Source organism: Anser cygnoides, chromosome 14 (assembly GCF_040182565.1).
Source record: "Anser cygnoides isolate HZ-2024a breed goose chromosome 14, Taihu_goose_T2T_genome, whole genome shotgun sequence".
NCBI classification, from domain to species: Eukaryota; Metazoa; Chordata; class Aves; order Anseriformes; family Anatidae; genus Anser; species Anser cygnoides.
The window spans coordinates 2,825,618-2,851,997 of record NC_089886.1 but is presented as its reverse complement, the minus strand read 5'-3'; the positions used below and the strand labels follow the sequence as shown (position 1 = coordinate 2,851,997).

The window sequence follows — 26,380 nt, the reverse complement described above, 5'->3', positions numbered from 1 at the left end:
TCACCCCGGCCTCTTCCTGCCCGGTTAAACGTGAGGAGCTCCTCTGTATTAAGGTCTGTAATCGTGTTTTTGTGTGAACAAAGATTGTCTTTAGACCTGTGCGACTCAGCAGAATAACCCCCGACTCTTAATCAGAGAGCTTCTCCAACGCTGGGGAAAATAAATGTTTTCTTAACCCGGCATACATTGCCTGTGTCACGTAAGAGGAAAACCTTGGCAAAAAGACACCAATCTCCCTAAATGTTACTGCTTGGTAACAGAGAAATAAGTATGGAGAAAAAATGTTGCTAATTATGGGGTTATAATATAATGAATTTTACCTGAGAGCATCTAACCTTTTCCAGAGTACTATAGAAATGATTGCTGTGTGCTTGAGTAGATCCAGATTTAGAAAGATACCTCCAAAACACTAGTTAATAGAATAATTACATTCATGCTGCTAATATCCACTTCCTTGTTGAACTTGGTGTCTGAAAGCTGGTTATTTTATATCTGTAAATAGTTTCCTTGCCTAATTACTTGCTTAGACAGCTCTGCTCCCGATTACACACCTGTGCAGCCACTGTATGGGAACTGCTGACACCTGTGGGACTGTAATGTTGGGCCAGGACGTGTCTTAGAAAAGTTGGGAGGGACATTTCTCTGTTTGGGAGAGGCATAAACATTCCCTGGCTAACTGCTGCTGGGCCTCAGGTGATGTCCTCCTTCCTTTCCCAGGGCTTGAGGAAACGCAGCATCCAGCGCCCCGGATGACCACAGGTATGGAGGCATGGCGGGGGGGGTACAGCTCCTGTACCATTCCCGTGTCACCCGTTCTGGTTCAGCCAGGCCAAACTGTGGCTACGGGGCCATCACAGCCACACGAGCCCTTCTGAAGGCTGCAGCACATGCCCAGGTCCCACACCATGTATGGGAGCTGAGAGCAGGACCCCCATCCCTGCCCCAGAAACCAGATTCCTCCTTCATGCTTCCAGCAGCCGTTGATTTCTCTGGCAGCCCGCTGTGGGCTCTGTTAGGTTCAGAGGACGCTGCTGTGTCTCTGAAGTGTGGCAGTCCTCGATGCCATTCCTCTTCATGCTCCACGCAAAAAATAAAATTGAATATAAAACCTAAAACACCCGCTAAATTGACACAGTCATTAACACGCCTCTTTCCCCAAGATTGAGGTGATTGATTTCCTAACAAAGGTTTATCAGAACGATTAAAAGAAAAGGAAAATGACCCTTAGGGCACCCACCATGCCTCTTGGTTCACTTCCCACTTTCTTTCTCCGTAAATGCCAGTCTGTGACCATGGTGGAAATATCTGTGGCAGAGATGGGTTCTCCTTGAAAATGCCACAGTGAGACTTTGGGATAGTTCAGAGCTGACCCAGTGGTTAAGGAGTGGTGGTTGAGCAGTAGCACCACAGTGATATTGGAGAGCGACCCATGATTATTCTGGTGCCTGCCTTAAATATTTGAATGTGCTCTGTGTAAGCTGAGTATCCTTACAAATTTCAGACTGAAGTGAATTCATTCAATTCACTAATGTTATTCATTTAGTAAAAGATCTATAGCTCCTTTAGGCCTCTCTGGTTTCCAGGTGGTGTGGTGCTTCTTTCCTAGGGTAAGGTCACATAAAGCTTCTCAGGTTCTGCTGTTAATAGTGACAGTGAGCGAGGGCCATACCAAAGCTCCCCACCCCTTTATTTGTGGTGCTAGCAAATAACTCGAGACAGGCTAAGCCCAAATGGCCAGAAACAAGTGTGAGTGCTGCAGGGGGGCATCGGTGCAGCGAATGCAGCAAGATTAAACGAGGCTGCACATTTCTGCCCAGTTTCTTGGTGCAGTGCTGCTTTAATTCGCTCTTTGCCCAGATTTGCAAACAGAGGCTTGGGTAATGGAGGGCTGAGGCTTGAGAGCTGATGGTCTGGGCCCTGCTGCTGTTGTTCAGGCTGGATTATACCTTACTCCATAAACAATCCCACCAGCTTCGTACAATATGCTAAACAATATTGAAGGGAAAATAAAAAGTCTAAATTAAACTGAGCACTGTGTGCAGCACTGTAAATGAAACCTGTTTCTAGTGAAATGCCTCTGGCAGCATGTGCTGGAGGTACAGGAAGGACACGGGGCTTTTAGCAGCCTTTGCTCCTTTTTGCCAGAGGGTCTCACCCTGATTTGGGCTTGCGGTGCTCTTTACCCGCCTCTGGATCACTTCGGGATTGATGTTGGATCAGGCGTTTGAATAGAGCAGCTAGATTTTGTATTTCAGAACAAGATGATCTTGAAATATTTACTATAGAGGTGTTGATGGCACCAGCATGTTTGTGTCAAAACGTCTGACTGACATGTTGGGTTTCAAATAACCCTTCGCTCCTGAGATACTTAAAAGCTTTTCCAAACATATTCTCCTATCTCTGGGGGTATAATCTGCTTGTTTCAGATCTGGTCTGCTAAAGGCTGTCTTTTCGCTTTTGAGCAAGAATATTTGAATGTCACAATTTGTTCAGTTTGGTGAGTGGGACATTTACAGATTTTTGTACAAGCTTTTACCATTTGTTGTGGAAATCACTGGTCAGATGGAAGTCTTCACTACAAAAATCATATATACAACGTGTCACCTATTACCATCAAACCTCTTGGAAAAAACAACCCTAACATAACCCAAGCCCTAAAATATTTTCCTCTATTGAAGATGCACAAAAGCCCGCTGCTCCTAGCAGAGTTTTAACCCCTAGAGAATAATGCAAGAGCAAATGGTTTTCAAAATTACTGCAGTCGCTATAAATCCTTGAATACTACATTGGCATGTGGAAATAAGCAGGTGTCATGCAGAGAAATAAGAACCCTCACCTCATTGAATTTGTGATCCCGAGGAGATGTAGGAGCCTTTTTGGCTGCAAAGTGGTGGAAACTTTTGGCTAAAAGTGTGGAACTTAACTTCTGTGGGTAGGCAAGTGCAACCACAGCTAACGCGTGTCCCTCCCCGACTGCCCTTTGGGGTGAGCTTCTGGGCAGCTGGGAGCATCCCCACCTGAACTTTGGTGTACACAATTTCCATCGGCTGAAAAGATTACTTTGTAGGTGTTTCCCTGTTCTGCTCTTTGTCCAGAGCTGGAGGGTTTCCTGCCCGAGCCCCCAAGGAGCTGCAGCAGGGGTCCAGCAGGGCGCCTTCCCCTGCCCATGCGGCGTGCTGCAGCTCTGGGCTTGGTGCCTGCCCCTGTGCTGAGCTCCGCTGCTCCCAAACTCAGAATTTCAGGAATCTGCAGCATCCGAAAGTTGAAAAAATAGGAAATTGAATCCCTTCCACTCCACTTACAGTTTTCATTATTTTACCACATTTTAAGGCTTACACACGAACTTTAGTCTCTTCCTCTTTTTTTTTTTTTCCTTAAAGCAGATTAACACTTTATAAATAAAGATAACAGAATTATGAGAACTCCGGAGAAAGACAGCGTTTGTGGTGCTAAATTATGCAGTAGCCCTGCCAGTGCTGCGCGTGTTCATTACCAGCGTGATGCGACACGCACACTTCATTTGGAAGACAAACCTCTCCTCGCCCCCGCGGCTGATCCTGGCAGGCGGGGAGCCCTTCACCCTGCAGCCCTGTCCCGGGGGGCACGGGGGCTGGCACCACAGCCCCCTCCTGCCAGAGCTGCTGCCTTCAGTCTTTATTTCCCCCTTCTGTGCCCAGCGATGGCCACCTGGGCTTGGGCGCGCTGTCGTGTACCTCGAGCTACTCCCAACAACACGGCAATAAAATTGCAAGATGCCTGCAGTCTGGTTGTGATCTCCTCCAGAACATCCCCACCTGCAGCCTGCAAGCGCGAGGCCGTAAATACTTCCTTCTGCACAGGATGGATGCAACTTTCCCCAGGCTCGATTGCCAAGTGAACAGGTTTAGTTTTGCAAACGTTGTTAGACTTTGTTGTTGTTGTTATTTTATTTTAAGAACGCCGATTTTACTGCCCCCAACTCCCTTTTTTCCTGTGGCTTGCTCCTCTTTCCAGCAAGCCTGTTGTTCAAAGCTCAGCCCGGGGATTTCTCAAGCCCTGCAGGACCCAGGTTACAGCTGACCCAAGGCCCCAGCAGCAGATGAGATGCTTTGCAGCAAGATTTTGCATAACACCTGACTTATTCTGTATTACAGAAGGAGAGTAGATGCTGTTAATTTAGGTACATGTTTTCCAGTTCACACAGGTGTCTTCTCTGGCTGTAACGCTACCCGAATCTTAGGTGGGCAACTGGTACGAGCTATGAATACATTTATTGCTGAATGATAGCAATGGGATACGGAGAATGTGCGTGCAGTAAAAGCATGGATATCTTCCAACTGCTGTTGGCAAAACGCTTGATTTGGCGAAGATTTATCATAACAAGTCATCTCGGCTGGAGATGGGCTTTCAAATGCCTCTGCTGCTGTACAGGCTGTCTCCTGACGAGCCGCAGTCACAGCAGTGGGGCTGAACTCGTGACAAACTGCAGAAGCACACGTCTTCTGTGACATTTGCAAAGTGACAATGAGCCTTTCCTTTGCGGTTTGATAATTTCCCGCAAATAATTTTGTTACAGTGCTGTCCGCAGGCTTAAACCTGGTGCAGAGCTGTGATGTACTGAAAATGCTTTCACACCAGGGGGAAAAAAAAAAAAGTTAAGCCGATACAACATGATGCTTCTCTGTGACTTTCTCACGAGCCTTACAAGGCTCTCTAGTCTGCCAAATATAGCAGCAGGTCGCTCCCCCTGCCTCTGGCTGGGATGTTTGCGTTGCAGTTTGTATTTCTGGGGTGGTTGCAGCAGCTGATTTACACTCAGGCAGCTTAATCTCAAAAGGAAATCAACACTTCTGTGACAGCAACGTTTACAAGGAATAGCACATTCCTTGTCTAGAAGATCGTCATTGCCGTAACTAATTAACACAGCATGCTTAATGGCTTTGTGCAATTGGGGGTGGAGTTCCGCTTACCTCCAGTTAGGTGGGGAGGGAGGGGGGAGCCTGGGCAGCCCCTCTGTACACACAGAGATCAGGTGCCTGCTGCACTCAGTGGCTGTCTCTAGCTCCATTTAGTTTTGAAAAGATGGGATGGGGCTGTTTGGCTCGCGTTGTTTTCAAAATGGATTTGTATCTCGGATTACCCCCAAATTTGGAAAATGAGTCTCAGCAGACCTTCGGTGATCTCAGACCTGCCATGAGGGGCCTGGGGCCTGAGCCTGTAATTATTTCCTTTAAAAACCCTCCCTCGGCTGAACGTAGAGAATATCTAATTAGCTGAAAGCCATGATAGCTGTCAATCACGTGTCGCCTCAGCCTTCAGGCTTAAAGGGCAGAGTTATTCCTGAAGACTTATTGTTAAAGGAAACCGCTAGTACAGCTGGCTCCCATCTCGCTAAGAAACAAGATTATAGATGGGTAATGTTACCATGGAAAGCCAAATGCTTTAATCATACCCCAGCATGCAGTAACAGAGTTCTGAAAGCCACGCAACCAGAAAACTTAACAAAACCCAGGTGCCAGATAGATATTTGAATATTCGCGAGCACTCAAGGGAACTTTGAAATGGCTGAATTTGGCGTGGGGCTCGGCAGCCGCAGCAGTGAGTCCTCACCCCCATCTTGCATGTCTTTGACATGTGTATAAATACCTTCAGAGCTTCACGGAGCAATGAAGAATTAAATCTGGTGGTGGTGGGGTCCGTTTCCCAAAACCCAGGAAGGTTGTGCCCAGGACCACGTTGCCCCACGGTGGTGTGTTCTGCGGGGTTGGCCTCTTCCCGAAGAGCCTGGGCCCGGCGTGTTTTGCAAATCTAAATCTGGGCTAGATGAGGCTTGGTGCGACTGAGAAAGGTGAGACCACGTCTCCAGAAACCTCTTCTGAACAACTCTGTGAAGTGCCAGGGCTCACCAGGGAGCTGGTGTGCAGGGACGATGTGTTTTGGCCCTTGTGCCCCGTGGCTGGCACCGCAGCACCCCTTCCGTGCAAAGTCCCGGGCTGTGTGCTCAGGGAAGGGGAAGTGCCGGGGATGTGGTGGGGTCTGTTGGAGCATTGTTCTGAAAATATCCAGGGAAGGTACCTGGCTATCGATGCAATTTTATCTGCTCTGGGGCCTCAGGAGCTTTTGGTCGTGCACCTTTACTGGCACCTTAGTGGCAGATTCACGTCAAGGAGGACAGAGCAAATTGTGGCACCTTTCTCCTTGGTGACACAGTCCTGGGGTCCCTCAGCAGCCCCCAGGAAACCCTAAGGGTTGTGCAGACCCAGCATTTTCTGACCTTATTTAGCACTCATTAGTCAACTATGGGTCACACTGACTTAGTTTGCAGCCCAAATTTGGCCCAGAGTTGGATGGGCAGCAAGAAGCTGCCGTGGCGTGTCACCGCTCTGCCTTGGTGGCTCTCAGAGGAGGAGGTGCTGCCTGGGATCTAGGTAGAATGTGGCTGGCTCAGTGATTAAATCTGTCTTGTCCTATAATTGCTGGAAGATAGATATCATTTGCCAGCAGTGACTTGCACCAGAGCCTTTGGTCCCTCTGTCCCCAGAGAGAAAGGAAGGAGGCAGATTACTCACTTGCTCGCAGCCAGGGACTAGGGGCAGGGGGGGCAGTGTCCAGGCACAAACGGGTCAGTGGTTAGGGCCACGCTTTGGGGCAAGGAGCCACCCCCGTGGGCAGCAGCCAAGAGGATGGGCTGGAAAGCTCTGCCTTGTTCTTGTGGAAAAATGGCCAATATCCAGGACCTGAAAAAAATACAAAAAAAATACAAAAATACAAACCCACAATGCCACCCGGTACCAGTCAGCTCATTTGGGATTTCCTCCTGTTGTGGCGAGACAATGAGAACGACTCGCCTGGACGTTTTATTATAGCCAGTGGGAACCAAATGTAAATTATACACTTAAAAAATGAAACCGATAAAAAGCAAGAAGATTTAAATAGGAAAGTGGCACACAGCAGCCAGATTTAAAGCCAGCTGGAGGTTATGTAGCGGCAATGAGATTAGGAGAGCCAAAGAGAAAGCCCTGGGACATAATAGAGCTGATTTGTTATGGGTACAGAGCTGAAATAATAATAATAAAAAAAAAATCTATTCTGCCTGTTACCACACTCTTCCCCCTGATCTCATAACGTTAATAAGATCATAATGAAATGCTGGCAAATTTTGGTCTCAGTCATAAAACTTGAAGGGCACGCTCTGGTTTTCTCCACCTGAATGTCACAGGACAATGCCTCTTCAGGCTGCCGCCTGATATGAGTTTCTTCTCATGCAACCAAGTTATGAATATTTTGATGCATGTACTCCTTGGCGGGATTTAGTGCCTGAACTGTGATCAGTGTCGGTAATGAGATAATACCTTTCTTTCCCCTTCTCCTGTCTGTGCATAAAGAATGAGCATTATCAAATGCAGCGCAGGGGTGAGTTTGATGCAAGCCAGGAAAATTTTTCTGTTGTATTCCTTTGGGGGAAGCCTGATGCTCAGACCCGGCTGCGGACGTGCCGATGTCTTATGGATGCCCGCTGGTAATTTTCGTGATGGAAAAAGATATTAATTTGTTATCCTGGAAGAAGTTTCTCGGCCCGTTTGTGGTGGGCTAGCAGGTTTCCTGAGCTCCCATTTCTGAACCTCACGAGTCTGGGAAAGGAAATGAGAGCTGCTGCAAATGGATTGGGGGAGAAGCTGGTGTAAAGAAAGTAGGTGTAAAGTCCTCTCCAAAGATCGGTGTGGTCTGTAAAATCAGATTCCCAACTCAACCACGTTAGCAAATTCACGGGGAGTCCCTGCGAACCCCAGAAGCTCCCAGAGCAGGGGCAGTGGTCGCTCTTGGGCTTCGCGCTTTGCGGTCAGGCGGGTACAAGCTCACTGGTGTTTATTAGAGGTCCGACTCCATCGTTTTCTCATTCCCTTCTGAGCAAGCCCAGTTAGGCTAGAGCATGAATCTTTAGTTTTCAGTTGCTCTTTTTCCTGCCGAGGTACCCCGTCACGCCTCACCAGCCATCCCGGGGCAGGAGCAGGGCCAGGAGCCTGGCCAGGAGCCGTACCCCCTCCACCTGTCCATGCCCACCAGGACCAAGGAGATGGCCGCAGCCCCTCTCATCACCTCCTCATCACATTCCGCTCCTGCTTGCAATTAGCAATCCTCTTATTAAATAACGCTTCGGACAAATAACTAAACATACTCTGTTGCTATTGCAACCCAAGCTCGTCGCTTGCCAGAACAGCGGGAGTGATTTGTGCCTTTACCTCCTGGCCTTGTCCAAAGGGAAACTTGCGTGGCTGCTGGCAGCGCTGGTGGCTTCTGGCGTTCCTCGTGCTCCGTCTGCTCCGGGAGAGGCTTCGCGAGATGCCGGGGTCTGACAGAAGCTCCTGCCTTGCTGCCACCGACCAAGTTGTTCACCAGGCGCTTTCACAGCCTCGTGGCCAGCGCTGCGTGGTGCTGCGACATCCCAGCTGCACAGCCTGGTGCGCTGACGCCCACAACAAGTTTGCAGGCTGGGAGCGTTACGGCTTCACAGCCATCTTAAACACTTCATTTGTCTGCTGCTTTTCTCTTCCTTTACTTACTTTCTCACTTTCTGCACCCTTTTTTCACCTCCATTAATTTTTTTAACTTTTTTTCTTCCCTCTTTCTTTCAGTTATTGATCTGCAGATTTATTGTTAGGCAGAGGATCTGCACCTCCCAGGTAGAGGGCTCTGTCCCCTCTCCTCTCCAGCCAGCGAGCACCCTGTGAATTCCTTGGTTAGACCTAAAGGTGTAACAGTGGCATCGTATCCCACTGCACGAGCATTGAGCAGCTAATCAGTGTTTCGGGTCAGTCTTTCTTTAGTAGATAAGTGGAATTCAGAGAGTTTTCATTTTGAGCCCTGAAGACAGGAATAAATAATTCTTGTTAGGTAGTTGGTGGCACATCAGTACTAACAGCTCGTTACGGCTTGGGCATGGCAGAGGAAAAGAAAATGTGGGGCTGGGGAATAACCAAGGCAAATGCTGGAGCTTGCCTACGGGAAAGTTGTCCTTCTAGGATATAGTTTTTTAGTTTTAATTATCTGTGTAATATTATCTCCAGAAAATCTAATTTTTTTTGACTAATTAGTTAGTCCCTGACTGGGGCTAACGGAAGGCTGGCTCTCGGGGCGGTGTTGGTGCACAGCTGAGGAGGAAGGCAGTTAGCAGTAACGCACGCTAAAGCCGAGGCTCCGAAGTTACACAAGATGTTCCAATGAGACAACGGGGAGGGATGAGAGCGGGAGCCAAATGCCTTGCGAGTTGCTCACTGTTACTGAACCGAAAGCATGTGCTTCGGAGAGTCTCTCGTATCTGCCAAACGCCTCCCCGTCCCCTCGGCCGCGCCGTGCCTCTCGGGGCAGCTCTGGTAAGAGCAAGGCTCCCATCCAGACGCTTGGAAGGGCCCCTCGGGGCTTCCCCGTGCCACCAGACCTCCGGCAAGGTGAACAGCTTCGTTGCAAGCACCGGGTCGCAGCATCAATAATTGATTTCTCAGTTCCTACTGAGATCTTGGCAACCACATCCCTGGCAGCCCGGCGAATCTCAGCAGTGAGGGAAAAGGTCTTTTGTCTTGGAAACCTGCGTTTCCTGAAGGTGCGTTGCAGGTGGTGTGGCTATTCCTTCCGCTAGTGAAAGAAGGGGCACTACCAAGTGATCACACTACCTGGTGCTTTAGTCGTGGCCCTTGTGAATTCCTGATTCCAGCCTTGCACAGACCAGAGGACAGCGTGTACTGCGGGGGTCCTCACCAAGACCGTCGTTGGTGCAGCTGATCCCCAAACACCCACCGGGAGGGCTGTTTCACGAGCCAGCAAGTTCCCGGTTGCCCAAGCACCTGCTTGCATAGAGGGTTTGGGTTGAGGACATCTGGGTTAGGCAGCGCTGGGGGACGTACGGTGCAGTTCTCGAGTGTTACAGCAGAAGGAGAACATCCTTATTTTGGATGTCACTTCCGTGTGTCTATGAGGATCGGCCTCTAGTTTCTGACTGCTTGTGTGGAATGGTTTCAAAATTAACTTTAAATTATTGCTCTCAGATTTCTTTCTTGTGTGCAACTTTCACAGTGAAATAATTTCTTTTTCTTTCCGATACAGAGCTGGGGGTAGGAAGGAGTGTGGTCCTTGCAGCCACGATGATCTCTTTCTGCCCAACTTCCAGCATCTCCCCCAGCTGGCCTGCAGTGACATTATTATAAAACTCAAATAATTTTCTTGAATGAAACAAGATGCCAGAATGGCCTCCCAGGGTGTCTGTCTGGAAACGTGGTTGGCTCCCAAGCAGTAAATTGAACTGTAGTAAATTAGAGAGGCATTTTGTAACTTCAAAATTGATCATTTTTTTAATAAATGTTAATATATTCAAAGGAAATTCTCTGATCCAACTGCGTCAGCCTATGCAAGCATTAAGGAAAAGAGTCAATCAAGACATAATTTTGTGATCATGTAATTCAGAATGGCTTTGTATTCTTTCTAACTCACTTATTATTTTATTGCTGAAGCTCTATTACACATAGCCATAAAATGCTGTTTATGCCTATTCATTCATTCTCTTGACCCTTATTTAAAATACAATTTTTTGGAATTCATTTTAAGCTGAAAACATGTCAATCTCTGCAGGTAATAAGAATGTTAATAGGAAAGCTCTTTAACTGCAGGCTTTCTCGATGCATTACACATCAGTTGCTAATTGGACTTGTAGAAATTGCCGAAATATCTTACAAACGTTGGGTCTGATCCACTGGAGCGTTCCTCTGGATCTGTGTCAGTAAAATCAATTACCTGACTTTTGGTCCCTTCCATTTAAGTTTGGATTTGCAAAGTGCAGTGTTAAAAACTGGCTAAAAGCTGACAGAAGTAATACAGGTCTCAGCTTGGAACAAGTTACATTTTTTAGCATGGTTTCCTAAAGAAACGACACTTGTGTTACCAGGCTGCCAGTGTACGTGTTTGTGTGAGGACGTCTCCCTTCCTTTGGCAGCTTTTGAACCTGTTGACAAGTTTTACCCCTGTTGTCTAATGACAGAGCCTTTGAAATGGCGAAATCCTTACAAATTCAGTGACAGCAGAGGTACAGCAGAGAAAATCCTTTTCAGAGCTTTAACCTACGGGAACGGCTGAAGTGAGACCTCAGCTCCTGGCTGAGCACCAGGGAGGCAGCAGGGGAGAGGGATCAGCTTGTAGGGATGCTCAGGTGAGCAGAAAGCTTCCCAAGGCTGGGGCTTTGGAAGGCACGCGGGAGGCGCGCTGGCTGCTGCAGAGCGGCTTGTTGGGCTGAGCGGGAGAAGAGCTGGAATTTCTAACCAAGTCACAACACAAGCCCTGTTGTCTTTCCTAATTCCTGTAAAATATCTTCCACGCTCTCTTATTTTGTCTGCGGATTCTTCACCTTGGAGTAAATTCAGAGGTAAACCAATCTTAAGGAGGTGCATGCGTGCGCGTTTTTAATGTTACTGGTCTGGAGTGCAAGGTTACGTTTCTGGCTGCAGTACAGTACTGGGCACGCACGTTTTTCCAGCTGCCTGTCTGTGCAGCAGCCTTGCAGAGGCTGTGTCAGCCGGTAGGTTGCCTTCCTGCTCATCTGTAGGCTTTATTGTTACTTCTAATGTACTCACAAGGCCGCTCCTGCTTTCATCTTGTCTTTTTACTGCCTTGCTTGTTTTTATCTTCATCCTGTTGTCTTTAGAAAGGTCTTTGTAGAACAGCGTATATCTATTATGCACATCTCCCTCTTTTATTAATAATTCATTAATCAATTTAGAGTAGAGAAGAAAGGCACCAAAACCAGCAGTGAGGAGCGATCACAGCTCAGGAGCGGCGCCGTGCAGATTTTGCACCTCGGGCTGCGGCGTTCGCTGGCGCTCCCTGCGCTGCTGCCAGCGGTGTCTGCAGGTCTTTCTTTGTAGATCTGCTCTTTTAAAAAAAAAAAAAGTGTGCTTTTCTAGGAAATCTATTGATACTGAGCACAAATGGCACTGCGTTTCCAGAGCCGGTGTTTGATTTTTGCAGGGAAGCAGCCACTGGCGTGTGTGCCTAAGAGCGGCTGCTGGGCAGAGCAATTACCGGCTCATCAAGAATTAAAATTCACCAGTGACTGCGCAGCCATTTCGCTGAAGCTTCTGGTAATAAAGTCAAAATTGTTTCGGTGACGTGTAGGAATTAATGCCTAATTCTGGGCAGGCAGCTTGTTTTTACAGCCAGCGTCCTGTGCCAGTTGTTCTTCGTACGCCTTGGAGGTGCGTGGCCAGGGGCTTGGCGGTCTGGCTTGGCGTGAGGACACCAGGGCAGGACATGGGCACAGGACACGTGTCCCCGTGTGTCCCCGTGTGTCCCGGTGCTTTCCCTGCCCAGCGGTACAGATGTCTGATGGGCAGCGGCTGGGCAGCAGCTGGAGAAGGGAGCGTGGCCGCTGCCTTAGTCCCTGTGTCTAATTGCTGCTAATTAGGAGCTGCCTGCGGTGCTCCTTGGGCAGCTCCTGTGGGATGATTTGGGGATGAGGCTTCTCTCGTTTCTGCCCTGTACAGACTCCTCTCTGGAGACTGTCACTGATTTTTTTCCATCCCCATTATTTTACCACAACCAAATTCCTTCTACACACCTTGAAGCTTCGCATTAAGATTCCCCTTTACTTCCTTCCTCCAGATGGGAAATACAAAGATTTGCTTAGTTCTCCTGTAACCTTCAGTGGTTTTGGTGCTAAACCTGTGGTGTTAAGGCAGCTTAATGCTTCGTTACTTATTTTGGAGGCAGTCTGGGATCTGAGTGTGTGACTGTGCTGCTCATCCAAGGGGAAGTAGCTCGCCTGCACATTGTTACACCCCCCGTTAATAATGCAGTCAGGTCACCAAGAAGGGAGTTTTCCCTCTAGGGAAGGTTAAAGACCTCTCTTACTCTGCTTCTGACCCGGAGTTTGCCTCTTACTGCTCCTTCCAGTGCCCACAAGCCAACACACTGAACAAACGGAGCCGGAGCGACCCTCTGGAGGTGGCTGAGTCCCCAAACCCAGGAGATGTTAAACAAGTTCCCATACTTCATCCCGGCTTCTGCCACTAAGTCACAGAAAGGGATAACATTATGAGTTTGTAATTTATTTCCATATTCTTTAATCATATTTCAGTGGCTGTTTGGTTTATGACCTTTAAAACCACCTTAGATTTAGATTGATGAATGGGTGGCAAATAAATTTAGCAAAATAAGCAATTTCAGCCTATGGAAGGTCAGCAGAGGGCTGTGCAATCACGGCTTCCATTAATACGTTATATTTCAGTCAAAAGCTTTTAAACGCTGAAGGTTTTCAGAGGGAAAGCCTATAGCTGTGATGAATGGGTTTCTTCTAATAGCTGAATGGAAAATGAAAAGCAAAGCAAGGGAGCACCCGCCTGGTTTCTGGCTGTGGTGTCCCTGCGGCCACGCGCGTGCAGCCCAGCACGGCGCCCCGGGGCGCTCAGCTCGCCGGCACGTCAGCCCCCGGGACCATTTGAATATTCTTGTAAATGACTCAATTGGCAGAGATTTCTCGTAATAACCGTGAGTATTATTAATGTGGAGCTGGAACACAGGGGAGCCGCAGAGGACAGGTAGACCAAATAGGGGCTTTGATGAGCAGGTCTTAGTGGGGAGAGCGAGGAGAGCTGACATTAAGGCTCCGTTTCCCCCCAGCAGCTCGTCCAGCAGCACCAGCTGAGGCCCGAGTGGAGGGTTGGACCTCTTCGAAGAGGCAGAGGTTGTCGGATGTGCTCCTTGCTGCATGTGAGCTCAGCTAAGTTCATAACCGTGTGCAGGCATCTCCCATTTGCTGGGGTAGGGTGGGCAAATTCGTGGAGGAAGCAACGTGAAAGCCTCCTCTGGGACTGAGCCGAGCTCGTCTTCGTGTTCAAAGCTGTCTGTGGAGTCGGAGCTTGGATCCGCTGAAAGCAGCAGTGAGAGGGGATCATTACAGCAGAGATCCAGGGGTGACGTGGAAGGGGAACATTAAAAGCAGAGCTAGAGCTTATTTCTGGTTCTCATAAAAGGGTATATTTGCTACAAACGGAGTTAAAAATCCATTGTAAAACCTCTCTCTCTCTCTCCCATACAATGAAATAAAGTCAGTTCTGGCTCCTGAGAGCCGTGGGTCAGATCGCTGGCCTGCATAACAATATCTGGAAAGGCTTAGAGGTGCTGAGACTCGTGGGGCCGGGCTCTGTGTGGGCTGGGGCTGGGGACCGGCTCCGTGCTCCCCGCAGAAGGCTGAGCCCGCAGCGGGCAGCCCCTGGTTGCTGCCGAGCCGCATCTCCGGGCTGCAAACAGCAACCTCCCCGTGACCCCGAGCTGCCCCGCAGCACGACGGAGCGTGGCGATTCTCCCAATAAAACGCACAAAACGACCGTGCTGGCTCCTCCGCAGCCCTGCACCTGACCCGGGGGCTCCTCGGCGGCACCGATGCGTGCCACGGCCACGGGACAGGAGCGGGGCCGGCCTGGGGCCAGCCGTGTGCTTGTGCCAGCCCAGGACCTGTTGTCTCCGGAGCAGGAACTGTTTGTTAGTGCTTGAACTGCCTCGGTGTTCGTGTCTGATTTAGTATCACTTAAGAAGGTGATGTATGATTTCAATTAGGAAGCAAAGATGCTTACTGCATCTCCATGATGTGTTTGGATGGAGAAAAGTGCTTTGCACAGGCTTTCTCTTTCGGGGGAGGGAAATGGAGCACGGGGTGTCATGGCTTGCCTGCCGCAAAGTTATTTCAATGTCGGCTGGGAAAGAAAAGCACATCAAGCTCAGCCTGCGTGTGCCAAAGCCGATGCAGAGTCACGGGGAGGGATGCGGGGGCTCCGGCTGGTGAGCCCCGTGCAGGAGCAGGCTGCTGGGTGCTACCAGGGGCTGCTCTCTGCGGTGCTGGCTGCTCTCTGCTGGCTGCGGGAGCAGCTCCGTGGGTGCCCGCGGCCCTGCGCGGCGGCTCACACCCAGCGGGTCGTCCTCCAAGGGGACAGGAGCCCGTGGTTTTGGTGGGGGGTGATGAAAGTTTCATCCCTGCTGCCGGTGTGGAGTTCCTTGGCATCGCTGGGCTGAACTTCGCAGCCTTGCAGTGGTCCGAGGAGCACCGGGGTTGTTAAAACGCCAAAGTGCTGATGCCCGGTGGCAAGGCGCCGCCGCCTCCTTGCACCCAGCTCTCCTTCCGACGCCGGTGCCACCACCACATCCAGGACAGCGCCCGGGCTGTGAGCCTGGGCTGCTCCCTGCCCTCGTCTCCTGCTGCCCCTTTCGCTAGAAGGAGCCTGGAGGTGAACTGGGGCTCCTGCAGCCCCCCAGCTGCCAGGGCAGGGACAGAGGTGTATGAGCTGGGTGTATGCGGTGGAGGTGGATGCACGTAACGGCTGGCTGTACGTGACACAGGAGAACCTGGAGCATCAGCCTGGCCCCTGTCATTTACTGGCCCTACACTACCTCTGCTTCCAGGTCTCTGCACTTTGTGGCTCTCCAAGAAATGAAAGCTTTGCTCTCGTTGCCTTCTGTTAGTGGCAGCAGCACAGGGTCTGTGTCCCAGCCTCAGAGACCCTCGGCCTGATGCACCAGCTGGGTTTGCTTCCGTGGCAGTGTTTCTCCTAGAGCCACAGCATCCGCTGGTCTGGCTAGCTGCATCACGTAGGGCTGGCCGTGCCCCCATCCCCTGGTGTTTTCATGATGATTTCAAAAGTCTTGTGCACCTTACCCGATCACCAGATGATAACAGGGGGGGAGAATCAAAGTGTACGTAGGAATGAGTAGCAGAGTTTCTCTCAGAAAATAAAACTTTAAATTACAGGCGAGGAGACATACGGTGCCAAGAGCGGCTGAAGCCAGCATTGATTATTTCATGTTTTTCACACGCTTTTCGCTGTTTTGACTCGGTCAGCTGGAGGCCTGGCTTCCCTAGGGTGCGGGGTGTCGGCGTGGCGCAGGGGCTGTAGGTGTGGGCACGAGGGCTGTGCTGCAGCTGGCAGCAGGCTGAGGTTAGACGGCTGGCACCTGCCTCTTCTCGCACTCCCCATGCAGATATTTCAATAGCGCCGCGTTTCTTAGCAAAGCGGCTGATCCAAGCGCTGTTATCGATATGAAATCAATGCCAACCGTAGCTAAAAATGTTGGTTTCAGATCCTGCTTGCTGTTTATTCCCAGTGAGAGATGTTCCCGTGCTTCAGCCATGTGAACTTTCAAAGAGCTGAACTAACCAAAAGAGCTATAATTTTCCTTTAAAATAATGCGGTGAAGGGCCTGCAGTGCTCACAGGCAAATGAGAGTTACCTCGCGTCGACAGAGGAGCGGTTGTAGGGCCCTGCACAGACAGCAGCAGCACCCATCACCTTCCCACCTCTTCCCCAGGGCAGGGCAGAAGGCTTGCTTCACCTTTGGCTTTCCGCTTAATTAAATGTGACTTAATTACATCGCAGTGCCCGCGCCCTTGCACCCCTGAACGCCGCCTGGCTGGGCGCCGCTGCCGTCCCGCTGTCCGTATCGGCCCTGTGAGCCTTGGGGCCTGGGTTCCCACAAACATTTCGGAGTTGAAGGTGAGGCTGACAGCAGGCTCTCCAGATTCATGTACTGTTCACGCAGTCCTCTAGGCTCCAGTGAAGCCCTTATAAGATAATAAGAAATTAATGAAACGTGGCGGCATACACCTCCACCACAGTTCTCGTCCAGGGCTCTCCGCGTCTGGCTGGTATTTATTAACTGAGCCTCGCCACAGTCTGCCCGGGGTGCCGTGGGGTTTGCTGACGGAGCCGCCGCCACTCGCTTTCCTGGGGGGTGCCTCTGCCTTCAGGGTGGGAATAAAAGGGGAGCTCGGGGCTGGGTGCCTGGGGGTACGGGAGGGGGCTCGGGAACACTGAGCGCAGCCGGGAGTGGGGCCACGGAAAGGTAAAATGGGCGCCGAGATGGAGGACGAGGTTGGACAGAACGTGCCATTTCTCAGCTCTCCAGGGGCAGGCTGGAGATGGAGAGTTACGGAGGAGAAATGGCAGGAGGGGAGGCTGGAGAACCGGGGGAAGGACGGACCTGAGCGAGGGGAACGGCGCGGGAGGAGCTGCGAGGTGACGGGAGGCAGGGCAGGAGGAAGGCACGCAAAGAAGGACAGAAATAAAGGGCTGGGAAGATGAGTTACCAGGAAGGACTGGAAAGCATCTGTAAGCCCTAACGTGCCCCTGTGTCTTCAGGATGCCGCGACTGGGTCACTCTCTTGCACTTTTTGTGTTTTACAGAGGAATAATGGGTTTTCCCAGCTAGGTTAAGTGTGGTGTTGGCTTTTGTTTCCATTCGAAGCTGACCGAGATCCCCCAGCACCTGCAGCCATTCTGCTTCGCTTGGGCATGTGCACCCCAGGCAGGGCAACATCCTGACCTTGGAAATGTCCCTTGCTGAGGCAACAGACCCCTGCACAAGGATACGATAGAGAAAATTACTGCCGTGATTGATGGGAGCGCATATCTGCCAGGTATTGTACGTAGTAATGTATCTGGAGGAAAAAGTCCATCATTTTCCAGGTTATTGAATCTCGCTGTGTAGCCCACAGATAGCAGGCTGTTGCCATTCTGCGTTTGCTTCAGAAATCAGAATAATCCCAACCTACAGGCTGGCTCCCTTTCGCAGAGATTTCATATCCTTTGTCGTGTTTTGTAAAAAGAAATTGTACAACTAGACTGAAAAATACCTTTTTATTCTTTATGCTTCCTAAGCAATATTTGAAGGCAAGCTCGTTCTGTACGTGTACCAATTTAATTTAAAACTGCTTCTTTAGATCCGTGATACTAAGGTGCTACTCAACATCTTTCAGCCATAGGTAGCGCTGTCTGTGCAGAGATGTTAAGAGTCACCCAAATGGCCCTGCTGCAGCTCGCATTGAGCCTGACACCTCCTTTTATATGGTGGTGGATCCTTGATGCTTCTCTCAAATGTGTTAAGAGGCCAATGTAAACAGGCGTGAGATAACCTGCTTCTGCCTGTCAGTATCTGATGCTAATTCCTACTAGTCTAAGAGCGTCTTAGCCCTGGAAAACCCACTATTTTATTATTTGCTATTTTTTTTTCTTGCTGTTAATTATAAACTTCAGTCTGTTTGTTAATATTACTCAGTTAAGTCTCCAAACCTTCGCCTTAGTCCTTGAACAAACACTTACCAATGATTTAAACCAAGACTGGTATTGTGATTTCTTTTCTCCGCCTACTAAAATTGGATTTCCTATACATCATTTACGGTTGTTTACTGTCATCCTGCTGTGATGAAGACAAAAGCTTTGTGGCTTTCCTGATAAAATCTGTTGCTGGTTTGCGCTGACATCCCCTCGACGACTCTGTCAGCACGAGGGTGCTCTTTCACCTGTGCAAATCAGGAATGGTTTACATCTGTTGAGGTTACTTTTGTGAAACCCAGTGCTCCCAGCAGCTGCTTCATACGAGCTGCTTGTGCACGAGGCTCTCGGCAATACCTTGTCCTCTTCCCTTGGCTTTCCCAGGAGGGGCCGAGCCCACCAGGAATGAGGCGATGTTGAGGCCTTTAAGAGCAGCTCTGCAGTAAGCACCAGCAATAACAACATGCGAATGGGCTAACGTGGGCATTGTGTACGAGTAGATGTTCTTACGGGAAGATTAATGAATTCTCAACCTGTTGAATAACAAATGAGATCTGTGTGAAACAGCCTAAGGATGATGCCGGTAGCTACGACTGGGGCCTTGAGAAGTTTTTGCCATCCAGTGGAGGACGGAGGTGGAATTAAGGAACAGATCACCTTCTGCAGCCCAGGTGGAGGCTGCTCTTGAGCAAAGGACTGGCTTGGGGCATTTGCAAGAGTGAAAACTCAGCACTGCACATATAAGAGGAGCTCATGGTGGCGGCGGGGCTGGTGGCTGCAGGGCGCTCCCCCTCTCCCTGCTGCAGATGAGAGGGGGACCCCTTAGGGCACGCTGCCGAAGGGCTTTGACTCTCCAGGTATCACACGCGTTGCCCACGCTGTGCAGAGGCACGTCTCGCCTGACGAGGCGCTCTGCCTTTGCACCTTCGCGTGTGAGGACAGGCAAATTTATTTAAATTTATGGTGGCTAATGGGCTTATCTAACTACAGTTAAAATAACTTGCTGAATTATTCATGTGATATTTGGGATCGTGATTGTGGGAACAAATTAGCCGACTGCAAACCGAAGGCTGCTGTTGCTCGTTAATAATGCATGGCGGGAGGCCTGGTGCCGGGCGAGCAGGCTGCGAGCGTGCAGGTGGGGAGTCTCCGTGACGGCGGTGCTCTCTCTGGGCACTGTTTGCATGGAAAAGCATCGCAGGCTCCGCTGCTGGCTGGCTGCTTGGATGGGATCAAAGACGGGCAGGCAGCGTTGCATCGGGCAGGTGTCCTGTGCCTGGTGCTTCTGAGCTGAAGGGTGGTGTCCCAAATACACACACGGCCTTCTCATGGAGAATTTTTACTTTCTGTAATATCTCCAGCAACGGAAAACCCCAACGTTGCCAACTTTTCTTGTGCAAGCCGTCCCAGCAAAGACCAGTTGATTCTAGAGAGCTTCCTTTCAAAGATCAAGCGGTGCCCTTGGTTGCTGGGTGTTTAGCAGAGTGATAACTTCCTTTTTTTAGGTGTAGTTGAAAACATCAAATAATGTGGAGGACGTGTAAGAAAGCCATCCCATCACCTGGGGATCACCTGATTGCCACGGCTTTACGCAGAGATCAGTCCTGCAACACCAAAGACCTGGTAGATACCTAAGGGCTCAGGGTTGTGTTAGTGCTGAAGACTCGCCAGATTGTTTGGTGTGCCACCAGATAAGGATGGTATAATACAAACAGGGCACGACTTGGATAATGAGGGGCTATATGTGAAGTGATATGATTGCTTGATTAAGATAATAGTTGAAGCATGTGGAGAAGGAAATTATAATTTATATATTGCTGATTGTGAGGTTTATTTTAAGGACATAATTTAGAGATTGTCAAAATCAGAAATAAAGATCCTGAGCAAAACGAGTCAACAAAAGGAAAAGAGAACTTGGGACTGAATGACGAATGCCTGAGGCCAAGCAGGACGGACAGGTGGGCAGCGGAGGGTGGCAAACATGAGAGCTCCAGTCTTAGCAAGGACCAGGACCACGAGCCAAACGCTGTCAGGGCCAGAAAGCAATTTGTGGAGGTATCTGCCTCATCTGTCGTGGGTAGGTGCTGCTGGAGTTTGGCGGGATGTGTGCGAGCTCCCGCTGCTGGCTCGCTCGGCCAGCCCCACGTCTCTGCTGCCAGGAACGAGGGAAGGCTTTCTCCAAGGCAGCCGGTACGCTGCCTGCATTGCTGATTTGTTCATCCGGGATGTCTTTAATATGATTAATGTGGAGGCTTTTGCAAACTGATCAAGACAGACCTGGTCTGCCAGTAATTTCTGCTCAATTACAGAGATGTTCAATTTCAACCATACCGTTGAAACGGTAATAGAAAAAAGCTAATTTAGCGTCTTGCACAGACCTCAGGTAAAGTGGAGGCGATACTGAATATTGATCAAACATAAGCACACACACAACAATGTTGGGGTTAAGTGATAAATATTTCTGTAGAGACCGAGTAGGTTTATACTGACTGCTGTCCCTCCGCGACCTCGTACCTTAACTCTGGATACCTTTAATTAGAGCTGTTCGGGGCAGGCTTTCAGCTTGCTTCCGTTGTATGCCCATTATGAACCAAAAGTTTATTTACTGCTCCGGTTGATGTGTGGGAAATAACGACATGGTGGATAAGCTCACGACTTGCACAGCCACCATCAAAATGCCACAGTGAATGAAACTACCCATGTGTTCTGACCTTGATGCACAATTTAAATAGACGGTTCTTCAAGCCAAATAAAACCTTTCGCATTAGGCAGTAGATGAGCCACTTGTATGAGCTACAAATGCAGCTCCCCCCTCTCCTAATTAATAACACAAAATAGTGGTAGGGTAGATTTATGCTTGTCAGCAGAGCAGTTAGCTGTCATGCCACTGATGAGTCAATGGCTTGTTGTACCGTAAGTGCTGATAGTACTCGGATCCGGGCTGGGCACTAAGCTGTGATATGGCAATTTAGTTTTCACACCCCATTTAGTTATGCTTTTATTCCAGATTAATCTCTGTTTTCCCCCCTCTTTATTTGAGTTCTAGTGCAACAGGCTCAACAGTGACCCGGGTCACGGTGTGAGGGCTGGCTGTCGCAGGCTGAACTCCGGCTGTGACTGCTGCTGCGGGCTTCGGAGGGCAGGACACCCCGCAGAGCCGAGGGAACGACCAGCTCCTGGGCACAGCAGCACCTGGTGACTACTGAGGACCAAGGATCAGAGGGATCCTAGAAGCAAGAGGGAAACGTCACCACAGGTAACTTACGTTGCATTTGCCTTTTCTCAGCAGCATCACATTCAAAAACTGAAACAAACAGCAAAAGGAAGAGGTATTGTGGCCCCCAACCATGAGTTTTTAGAGAGTACAGTACTGTTAGAGGGTACTGTAAGGTCTTACGCTGCTGCTGCTTCACATTGCTGCTCTACAGGGATTTAAGGTGAGGGTAATGCAGGAAGGACTTGGGTCACAGCTTGGTGGAGACAGGGCTACGAAGAGCTGCAGTGCCCTCCCTGCTAACCCCCGGAGGGTCTCCAAAACAGGGCCTTGAAATAGCACTTGGTTTTGACATGCTGCTGGTCTGTCTGATTTGGAGGCTGCCCAGCAAATACTCTCCTTCGGCACAACGTATGAACGTAAATGATCAGAGGTCACCTCTGGGCACCCACCGGCTGGATTTGGGATGATATGCATTTGTCTCGGGCTGCGTGGTGCCTCTCCTCTCTGGTCCTTTGTCTTCCCCTGTGGACTGGCACACTGAGAATTTCCTTTCTGTCGATAACATCCTCACCTCTGCTCTCAGCAAGGTTTGCTTTGTTTCCTAGCAAACCCAATTTATTTTACATGTGGCCACAGCCCTTGGGACACTGCTGTTCCTGCTGATCAGGAGCATTTGCTCCATAGTGTAGGAGCGTGATGGGTTCAGCAGACAATGGGGTCTGCTTCTCCTCAAGGCTCCCAGCTCCCCTCCGGGGGCCTGCAGAGGCTCTTTAGCTGAACAGCCTTTGCAAGCTGAATTTCAAAGCCTTTCGTGCAGCAAAAGACTTTCCCTGCAGACATGGAAACGCTGAACACTGTGCAGGCCAGGAGTGCCTGGGACCATTTTTAGCGTTGCTCCATTGACATTTCAGCTAGGGTGCACTGATTGAATTCATCTGGGACAGGAAACCTTGGAACCCTGCACGCAGCTCACAGCTGGGCTTCCCCACAGCCCTAGCCAAATGTCAGCCAGTGCTATGTGGCTGGCAGAAATGACCACTGTTTCTTTTATTTTAGGAAGTATGATGTATGACAAGCAGAAAAAAAGGAAAACTAACCTACAAATAATAAGAGATCTTTTACGTTGTTTTTTTTTTTTTTAATGAAACTATTATATTGAATTTACGTGTATGTTCTCATATAGAATAAACAGCTCTCTCGGTGCTAGCCTGAAGCTCTGTCAGACCGTCCCCGAAAGGCAGAGGAAAATCTGCCATGCACGTGGGACTGAGAAGGCTGCAGCAGAGGGGGAGACTCTACCGGCAGCTGTTCTCTGTACTTCATTGCTCACTTTGATATTATGCAGAACTCATGAAGAGTCTTTATTTCTGCTGCCCCAAATCTCAAAGCTTTTTTAAAAATTCAGTCAAACTGTTCTTTATGCTTGTGAACATCCTACACCGAGAAAAGGTTTTAATCCTTCCAGAGCAGGAAATACATTTCAAAATAGCACCGAGTAGAATTAAAATGTACAAGGGCTGCTACCCCAGCCTGGTGATGGAGGTGCAAGGTGACTTGCTGCTTTCTGGAAACCCTGACATGGAAAGGATCCATCTGCTGCCCAGTTTTTGACAGGGTTCCCATGCCCTTCCTTCCCGTTCCTAGTGGGTCACTGTGTGTTTTCTTTTTAAACTAACTGCAGTGTGTTTGGATGGTGGGTTGCTGGAAAAGTGAAACCTGGATGTCTTGTGTAGGCGCAGGTAACTGTTCATGCTGCAATCCCAAACCTGCTCCTCTGAAATATTGATGATTTATTCAACTTCGAGTGGCAGCAGATGTTACTGGAGATAGTCCTGAGCGTTTCTTTATCTCAGTGCTGGACCAAACAGCCTGTTCAGGGAAGACATCCCACAAGACACTGTTACTTCTGCTGTCAAATACCCCAAGCTCCTGATGCTGAGGCTGTTGTAGCTGAGCTCCGAAGTGCTGTTTGACTTGCCTGTGGCCAGTTGGGGCTAGTTTGGATTTCCACTCCCTGTCACCCTTTATTATTCGTTGTTCATATACATAAGATAATAAGGCTGAAAGAGGAAAATGGGTATGGTGATAGAGAATATATAAAAAGAGCAGATGATGCTAAGTAATGACCGTTAAACTACGTAATAAATCCTTGGCAATAGTACAAAACCTTTGCAGCTGCTCACAAGGTAGAATTATTTCATTACTTCCAGGCTTCATACATGGATGTATAAGTCAGTGCATCAGCATCTTCAGGGACACATCCATAATAAAGATAAGACTAATTTTCATAGCAATGTTTTTTCCTGTCAGCCAAAGGTAATTAAGTGGTTAAAGGAGAACTCGGTTTGCTACCTAATGTAAAAAATAACTCATGCATTTTATGTCTCTTAGTCTTCTAACTTTCCTCAGTGTCAGGCCACATTGGTTTTGCATTTACTGTAACAACCTTCCAGTAGATATGAGACAAAGCGTGCTAAGTGGGGGGTTTCTAATCACTTTTCTGTTGGGTCTGATGTCCCAGCTACCCACAGACTTGAGGTTTGATCAGATCATGGCTCTGAACTAATCAGAAGTAATGTAGAGATAAAAGAATGCGTCCAAAACGAGGTGAAACTAACAAATGAAAATAATAAGGGAATTAAATGGCAGTAATTGAAAAGGTTTCTAATGTCTTAGATGGTACAATAACACTCCTTTACTATTTACCCAACCTTGAGACCAGGTCTTTGCTTTTGGAAGGTTTTGCAAATGTATACAAATCGATATAAGTGAAGCACTGTGTTTTCCGTACCTCCTTTACCTAGACTAATAGAAAAGCTTTCTTGGAAGGGAGATTGGGTTGGTGCTGGGAGTTTGTGCTTGTGCTCTGATCCTCAGGAAGCCATAGGAAATCTGCAGAAAATTAATTTAGTCTTGAAAGTGCTCCATTAAGCTGAGGTAACAGACAAATCTGGCATTCCTCAACGGCGCTCTCGGGTTTCTTCCAAATCTTTCTATGCTGATCATTATTTCTACACCATCCAGTCCAATATTCTCTAAAATTTCCTAGCACATCTTGCCAAATTACCCCTGCAGTTGAAGAAGCTTCATGGCCGAGGCAGATGCACTTCAAACCACGGTAAGTTTGGCACTGGGTGTTTTAGGAGGGAAGCTCATCCCAGGCGCAGGCTCCTGCCCTCTTCCCAGCGAAAAGGGGAGGTCGTCCAAAATTTAAGAAAAAAAAAATAGAAGAATCAGATGTTGAAGCTTCATTGTTAATGTTGTTTCTGTGTGTGTGTAAAAGGGAAATTTAAGCCTTGCTTTCTGGCCAGGCCCACGTGAAGTCCTTCCCTGCGAGGAGCACAACCCTCCCGCGCTGCAGCCAGGCGCACGTCCCGTGGCTCCGTGCCCTTTCCGACCCGGCATGCCTTCCAAGTGCAGGAAATACTTTCTTTTCTTCCCTTTGTTGGCTTTTTATGCTTTTCCTTGTAACGGCGTAATAGGGGGAGAGAATCTTGTGGAAATAAAAGCTTTCCACTAAAAGGCTGCAACAAAATGCTTGATACCAGGGAGGGATGAACGAGACCTTGAAATTACAGCCTGCAATATATGACTCAGTCCTGCTCATGGGTACTAAAGACATTAATTTCTGAACACTGTCTGCTTTAGTAGGTAATTTTTGCGAAATGCCTGGAGAGGCTGGTGCATTTCACCATATACTGTAATGAAGTATGGCAGGTTTTAGAGAGATGAAGGACTTTGCAAAGGTGCAGCAGCTTGACACCAGGATTCATTTTGAGCATGAGCTGGTTCCTATTTTATCTAAGCCTGATTCCGTCATCCTTGGAAAGGAGGGTGCTTGCTTTTGATGGTGAATCTTGTTATAAGTACTTATTTGGCATGCCAGTGAATAGGAAAAGCTATCATGATCTGACATATGAAACGTGAAGTCTCAATTACTTTTATGTTGTTTTTCCTTCTGTAGATCGGGAGTGAAAAATATATTTTAATTAAAAAGTGAAATATGATATCCAGATCTCAGCACGCCTCATGGAGAACAATCTAAATTTTGGAGTGCTTCATAAGTCTTGGAGCAGAGCTTACGCTGCACTACGCAGGCACGGGCAGCAGCACAGCTGATAGCGCTGCCTGATGGATTTGGCCATTACCTGACAGTTTCTTTACTTAAGGGAGAAGGAGGCTGCGGATGACATCCTGCGTATTCAGATAGCTGCTACTGCAACAGCCCTCTGTATGTTTTGTATTGAGATCCCTTTGCTCCTCGCAGGCCTAATTTTTTAAGGAAATGAGGGTTTAGAGCTTGCGCTTTCTGTCTTCCTTCATTACCTCCTGCCCGGCCACCTTCAACCCACTGACCAGCCTCACCAGAACGTGACAACGAGATGAAAGCTCAGGGACGTGATATCTGGTGAAATGCTCCAGCAGCCGGTGGTGGAGCAGAGATGTTGCTCAGGTAAAAGCAGGGAGCGGCCGGTTACTGTGTGTTGCCGACGTTGCCTGGGTTATTGGCTGGCACGCTGGGTGGACTGGCAGCAGCACGTGGGCACGGGGCCAGCCAAAACAACGCCCAAAGCCACTGGGGGCACAAAGGTGTTCCTCAGCGGGTTATGGTGCCAAAGTCACGTTGAGAGAATGCTTGTCTCAGTACTGAAGGGTGGAGGCTCTCTGCCCCATCGCATTACAATATGGCATTGTATTTTGTGCTGACAGAAATAGAACTGAATTAGCTCCACTGTTCGAATTAATACCTAATATAAAGTGGGTAATTCTTGGCAAGTTGGGCAAAAACTTCTCCTAATACGTTTTGAAGAGCTGTGTCTGAAAATGTAGATAGTGTTTTCCTTGCCCACATTTTTTAAAAGGCATTTTACTGTTCATAAATAGTAACGCATCCCTTCAATCTGTATATTTAGAATAAAGACCTTGATTCCTCCTCCTTTATAAGTGGATCAAAACCAAAGTGCTTTATAGAGCTCCCTCCAATTTCCAAATGTAATGCACCATTTCACCAATAAAGCAGTGTTTTTTTAAGCAGAAAGTTGTACTTACACAACATTTTGCTAAGCTAAGTGTGCTGAAATCTAACTATTTTTAATATCTACCC

General features: G+C 48.7%; 1 long non-coding RNA gene across 1 annotated transcript; it reads left to right on the top strand.

Moving 5' to 3' along the window:
• The first annotated feature begins 212 nt into the window (after positions 1 to 212).
• Positions 213 to 26,271, top strand: LOC136791894 (uncharacterized). Its single transcript, XR_010834914.1, has 3 exons — positions 213 to 759; positions 21,100 to 21,315; positions 25,241 to 26,271. It is a non-coding gene; the product is annotated as an uncharacterized lncRNA (long non-coding RNA).
• Positions 26,272 to 26,380: the final 109 nt, after the last annotated feature.